A 7099-nucleotide genomic window follows, 5' to 3' on the forward strand; every position below is an offset into this window, starting at 1 on the left:
CCTTTCAATCAAGGGAAAATAAGCAGCACACGGATTCAGAGGCACGCTGACTGAGCTTGGGTTTCAGTTCCGCTACTTGCTGGTGTTTTTATTTAAGCCTCTGTTTTTCAGTTCTCTGGTCCTTAAAATTAGGGCAAAATAATGCTGACCTTGCACTATGGTTCTGATTCAATAATTCAGTTGACACATGGCACAGCGGAAGCACTCACTAAATGTCAGCTGTTATTATTATAGAAAGCAACCAGTGTCTCTACAACTGAAGAAATGAGCTAATCTGCATATTTCCTCCAAACATTCTTTTCCTTGCCTTCAAGCATACTCCCACACAAGCCCAATTTTGAAAAGAGACATGTCATCTGAGTTTTCTCCTGAGCTGACTGCTAAGGGATCGAACTTCCTCAAATGACACGTGGGAAGAGGGCGAATAATTGTTGTCCTCCCTATATCACAGCTTGTTGTGAGCACTGAATAATCCAATTTGTATGATGGAGTCTTGTAAGCCACAAGCACTTTAGGACTATAAAACACTAATATTAATGTGGCTGCTCAGATTGAAGGGGTCTATTCAACAAGTACACATCCAGAACATCAAATAGACTGAGGAAAACCTTAGCACCCTCGAGGACTATCATCCACAATTTTAGGTTTTACTTTTCAAAGTCAGAAAGAGAGGGGGCCAGCACTGCCAGCACTGTGGCACAGCAGGTTAAAGCCCTGGACTGAAGCACCAGCATCCCATATGGGCACCAGTTCTAGACCCAGCTGCTCTTCTTCTGAACCAGCTCTCTGCTATGGCCTGGGATAGCAGTAGAAAACTTGGGCCCTACATCAATTTTGGGAGACCCTGAAGAAGCTCCTGGCTCCTGGCTTCGGATTGGCGCAGCTCCAGCTGTTGTGGCCATCTGGGGAGTGAATCAACGGATGGAAGAGCTCTCTGTCTCTACCTCTCTCTGTAACTCTTTCAAATAAATAAAATAAATCTTTAAAAAAAAAAAAGAAAGAAAGAAAGAAAAACAAAGTCAGAAAGAGAAATAGAGAGAACTAACATCCACTAGTTCCTGCCCTCAAATGCCCACAACAGCCAGGGTTGGGTCATGCCAAAGCCAGGAGCCAAGAACTCGACCTGGGCCTCCTATATGAGTGGCAGGGATCACCTACTGTCTCCCAGAGTGTGCACTAGCAGAATCTGGAATCAGAAATGGAGCCGAGACTTAAACCCAAGCACTCCAATATGGGATACAAGCAGCATCTTAACCATTACACCAAATACCTGCCCTAATTGTTTGTTTTTTAACTAGCAGAGAGTAACTAATAGCAAAATTATGGATAAACACAATACTTTTAACACATGCAACAGACTGCAAAATTCAGAATAAGTATCTAAGCTTTATAGAATGCATCAAACCTTTCAGAAAAGTGTAATTGATTATGAATTTTAGTTGTTAAAAGATGTCATTGTTAATGTTTTGCTATACACACATTCTTAGTGAAATGTAATTTTTCTTCAAACTCATGAGGAAAATAATACAATTTAAGAAGTAGAGCTTAGGTAAACCGAATGAATTTAAAAAGTCTAAGAGATCAATGGGATTCAAAGTGTAGAAACTGGATGATACTTCAGGCTTTGCTCAGTGAGTCATTATTTTACTCAAAACAAGTTACTCAATCTCAGATGACTCACCTTTTACAAAACTACAATAACATCACTTACAATGACATTAGCCTAGCACTTGGGATTCATGAAGGAGAACACACACAAGACACAATGACCTTGAGTGGCTAGAATGTGTTCATTTTAATTCCCGCCTTGCACTCAGTTATTGTCCTCCTAAAGTCACATACACACAAAGTCTCTGAGAAAAGTGTATCCATCTTGAAATATTTCATGCGAGTACCATGGAATTTTTCAAAAATCACCTATGGCTACAATTTCACATTTTAACCAAACAGAACTACAAACACAACCTTTTAAACTAGGCAAAGTGTAATTTTTATCTTTCTAAACAATGTCCAGTCACTAGGTTTAAATATACACATTTACTGTGCATTGTTCATTCAGCAAATTCATTTAGCACCAACTATATGTAAGTCTGTACATCATCTATTGAACACAACCTCAGCTTTTATGAAGAAAATGCAAAACATGATAAAGTTTGGTACTCTTTTTCTTTATTGAATTGGTGTAAATAGAGTAAGTCATCATTTTTGATGAGCGTTAAGTGTCACTGTCCCACACACAGTATGTACTGATTATCTGACAACAGCATAAGGGGAGGGTGCACGTTTTAGGGGAAGATATGACATTTCCTCACTGATTTTTATTATTTTTAAAGAAAGCAACTCACACTGTTAGATAATTTTGAGGCACATTTTTAAAGTTATAACATATATTTTGTTATATTTTAAATTATATCAAAGCACTTCTGTAGTGCTTTACATTTTCACTGGACACTCATTTTAAACAACCCTATGTGCCAAGTAATTTTAATATTAAACTTTCCTATCTTATCCAGTAAGTCACTGAGTAGGCTGATAAATAGCAAGATAAATTTTATTATTGTTTTTAAAAAAACAAACATACACAATCAGCCTCCCATGCAGAGATAATCCATCTTGGAACAAAAACTTAGAATTAGATCCAAACTTCATCAGTGGTGTTCTAGATAAAGGGGAACAATGAAGTCAAGTTTCCCCTCCTCATTATGCCAGGGCTGGAGGTAGGGAAACTCCCACAGCGGGTATGTGAAGCTGGATGACTGGGCTCAGGTGCCCCCTAGAGACTTCAGGGGCAGCCTCTCCTGCCCCGCCCCGCCCTGACTCTGGAAGGTGTTGTGAGTGCAGAGCACTGAATGCCGGCCAGTGGGAGGATGAGAACTCGCTGGAGGGGAAGGTAGGTCTCAGCAGGGAGGAGACCCAAATGGATGCAGTCATCATGATCATGATCATGATTATCTGTCACAGTGAACAGTTGCAGGACAGAGTCGCTTTCTGAAGAGTTCAAGGACAACCTGTGTAATACCTTATTTCCCAAGACACAAAGCCAAAGCAGCAGGTTACACAATTACTTGTTGGTTTATGCAGAAGGAGATTTTTTAGTTACATTTTCCAAATTCCAATTGGCACTCCAAAAACTTAATGCTATAAAACTATGTTCTGGAATGTGTAATAAGTGTCATAAAACACAATATACACATAGATCTAAATACCTTCTATCATCCTGATAATTTGTTTCTGAATCATAAATCTTTGCAGGATTAATGCTTGATTTGTTGGGGAAAATCAACAAATAACAGTTTTACATTTCAGTCAAATGGAACTTAAGGCCAGTGCCGCGGCTCACTAGGCTAATCCTCCGCCTGCAGCGCCAGCACCCCAGGTTCTAGTCCCGGTCAGGGCGCCGGATTCTGTCCCAGTTGCCCCTCTTCCAGGCCAGCTCTCTGCTGTGGCCCGGGAGTGCAGTGGAGGATGGCCCAAGTGCTTGGGCCCTGCACCCGCATGGGAGACCAGGAGGAAGCACCTGGCTCCTGGCTTCGGATCAGCGCAGCGCGCCGGCCATAACAGCCATTTGAGGGGTGAACCAATGGAAGGAAGACCTTTTTCTCTAACTCTGCCCATCAAAAAAAAAAAAAATAGAACTTAAGCTAAAGAATCCAAAAAAAAGTATTCCTCCAATATTTTCAACTGTACATTTTTAACTAGGTCAAGCTCCACGTCTCCTGAAACTGTAGGTTTATTCATTCATTAACCCAACAAATACTCTAAGCACATCCTGGCCACATTTGGTATTATGCCTCCTAAATATCTGTGATATCCACCTCCACCTCCACCTCCACCACCACTCTCCTCCAAGCCACTACTCATCATGTCCTAGCTGGTTGACCACCTTCCAATCCTCTCCACACAGAACTGGGCCTACCACCCATGGGTTTAAGCCCTTGGAAGGCTTCCAATTTCCTTGAAATCAAGACCACAATCCAGCAACGTCCAGCTGGGCCCCTCTCTCCTTATTCAAATTGGGTGCTTCCTTCTCTTCTTCCTTCAACAACCCTACTGGCCAACGGTCTACACGGGGAAGTGATTACTATGGTCAGGTCAGTCCTAACACCCTGCTCCTTCCTAGCCAGCACCTTCTCACAGACTCCCCTTTGCCTGGAACAGGCTTCTTCTCCCATTTGGGCTGAGCTAGCTCCTACTCACAGTCAGGTCTTAACTCAAGTATCATCTCCCCTGAGCAGCCTTGAATAGCCTTCGCCTCCTTCCCCATCCCCCCTTTAACCAGTTCAGGTTCTCCTAGTCTATGTCTTCATAGGGAACTCTAGTTTTCCTTCAAAGCTCTTAGCACAAGTTTGAGTTGTACATTTATTTGTAAAACTATTGAAGTAATATTTGCTTCTCCCAAAGTAAGCTCTCTCAGGGCTGAGACCGTCTGTTTTGTCCTCTGCTGTAGTCCTGGAATCAAGAGCAGTGCACAGGAGATGATCGAGATTTGTTGAATATACCAGAGTACTTCAAAAAGGACATAGAAAATGGATCTAAAAAGTAAGTTTATGAAGGGCCAGTACTATGGCGTACTAGGCTAACCTCCACTTGTGGTGCCGGCATCCCATATGGGCACCAGCTTGTGTCCCTGCTGCTTCTCTTTCAATCCAGCTCTCTGCTATTGACCTGGGAAAGCAGTGGAAGATGGCCCAAGTGCATGGCCCCTGCACCTACGTGGGAGACCAGGAAGAAGCTCCTGGCTCCTGGCTTTGGATCTGCTCAACTTCAGCCATCACTGCCATTTGGGTAGTGAACCAGCAAATGGAAGACCTTTCTCTCTGTGTCTCTCCCTCTCTGCCTGTAACTCTGCCTCTCAAATAAACAAATAAATAAATCTTTTTTATATAAAAAAGTAAGTTTATTTGGGTACAAAAAGCATTTTGAAATCCATGCACACGTTTTTTGTATGTTGTGCATTTCCATGAACTTTTTGAGGATCCTTTGTATGCATGGGTTTCAAAAATATTTTGCACCAAATTAACTTATCTTTTAATTCCATCATTCCATGAACTTTAGGGGTAGACTATTCCCTTAATGAAGGCTGGAACAATGCATGTACTATTTTCTGGGAAGTTCCAGTACTTAGTATGGGATACCACACTAAAAGCATTCAATAAACATTTGGGGAAAAAACTGGCACTCAATAAACATTTTCAATGGTGTTAATATATTTCTTCTCCTATTTTCTTGGAACATTTATCAGCTATTTTTCTACTTACTTATTAACTCTGAATTTTCCATCATTCATTATTTAAGACTGAATGAACAAACCCTAGCTGATCAAGGCATAGTGACCAAGCAGTCCATTACAGAGGAGGTGGTAAGAGGATGCCTTGAATATATTTCATCTGCATCTATTTGTTTTGGTTACTTTCTTCTAAATACACTTGAATCATATGGAAATGAATTCCACTTACTTTCTTCTCCTTAAAAATTAATAAAGAAGTTTAACTAACAGGAACTTAAAAAACACTAATAACTTGTGTGCATTTCACTAACATATTTGTTGAATTCAATTAATATTTGCAGAACTCTCTCAAGGTATATGGCATTCTATAGGGACACAAAATTTTTTTATCTAAAACAAACTTTTAATTTGGCAACTTCACAAGATGTATTGATACAAATCACATTGCTCAATATCTAGTGACTCACTAGAAAATGATCTTGAGTTTCAACAAGTAATCTTTTAATTTGTGATGCTTCTTTTTTTTTTTTTTAAGGAAATTAACCTGAGGACTTTTTCCCATACAACTAAAGGACACTAGAAGTTGTTTTCACAAAATAGATTAACTTGGTTTCTATGTAGTGTTTTTTTTTGTTTTGTTTTGTTTTGTTTTTTTAAGGAAAAAAGAAATGTGTCCATAGCTATTCACTTACAAAAGCAACCTTGGGATCCCTAATTCATCATTCTAGTGTGCTTTGTATGTAGACAATCAACTAACTATGAAATATAACTGAGTTATCTTAAAGCAACAGATAGAACACTGGTTTTGCATGGAAAAAAAATGCCTTTGAAAACATAACTCCTGGCAAACTGGATCAAAACAGAACTTGTTCCCCTTTACTCAACAAAGGTGCTCTAATACACTGTGCCTTCAGTCAAACCAGCATTTACTAAGCTTCTCTGAGCAGATGTGGCAAGCACACAGATAACTTTACCTTGAGCTATAAAATGACCTGCCTGGGAGAGAAAACACAGATGCTATACCAAAGAAGTTTGGAAGAGAGCGAGAGAGAATTATGTAGGGCTGGATAGAAGGACCACTCTTAGGGCAGAAGCAGCACCTGATTAGAACTGTGAAGAGTATATAAAATGTCAACAGAGTGCTAGGTGAGAGTGGACAGGCCAGAAAAGGAGCAGAGAGCATCTCCTCTGGAATGTTTTCCCACAACCTAACAACTCCTAAGTTCCTTGACTGTGACAGATACATATTCTTTTTAGGAGGATTTCTGAGTCTGATTCCTTGAAGGCAGGGCTATCCAGAAACAAATCCCCGGTGCTTAATACAGCATCTGGCAGGACATGCGTTCATGCTGGCTGGAACAATGCTTAGAAATACCACATTAGGTTCATACATTGTTTTCACATGCTTGAAATTTTCAGGGAAAAGACTGGCTGAAATTTGATGAACACTGTTAATTAAGCCTCTCATTTGGCCCAATTTAAAATAAAAGCAAATGTTCTTTTAATTTTTTATTTTAGAACCAGTTGTGCTATTGCATGGGTATGCCTCAAGTTCTAAAATTTGGGGCTGACAATACATGGTGTTGTAAACTACAGCAAATGAAAGGAAAAGAAAGCCAACAGCATCATAAAGTGCCCACTAATCAATTTTTGTTAGGAAGAATATCCTACTCAGCAGTGGGATAATGCAATACTTGTCAGATGAACAACCCAGAAGAAAAAATATGGATAGTCAGGGAAAGTTTCTTTAGAGGGAAACAAAAATCCAATATTCAAGGCTAGATTTTGCAATAACTACATGTTGCAATAAAGAAATGAGATTTTAATTGAAAGGGGAGGATAATTACAGCTTAGGAGCCAACTAGTTGATCA

This window comes from Lepus europaeus, chromosome 18 (assembly GCF_033115175.1).
Source record: "Lepus europaeus isolate LE1 chromosome 18, mLepTim1.pri, whole genome shotgun sequence".
NCBI classification, from domain to species: domain Eukaryota; kingdom Metazoa; phylum Chordata; class Mammalia; order Lagomorpha; family Leporidae; genus Lepus; species Lepus europaeus.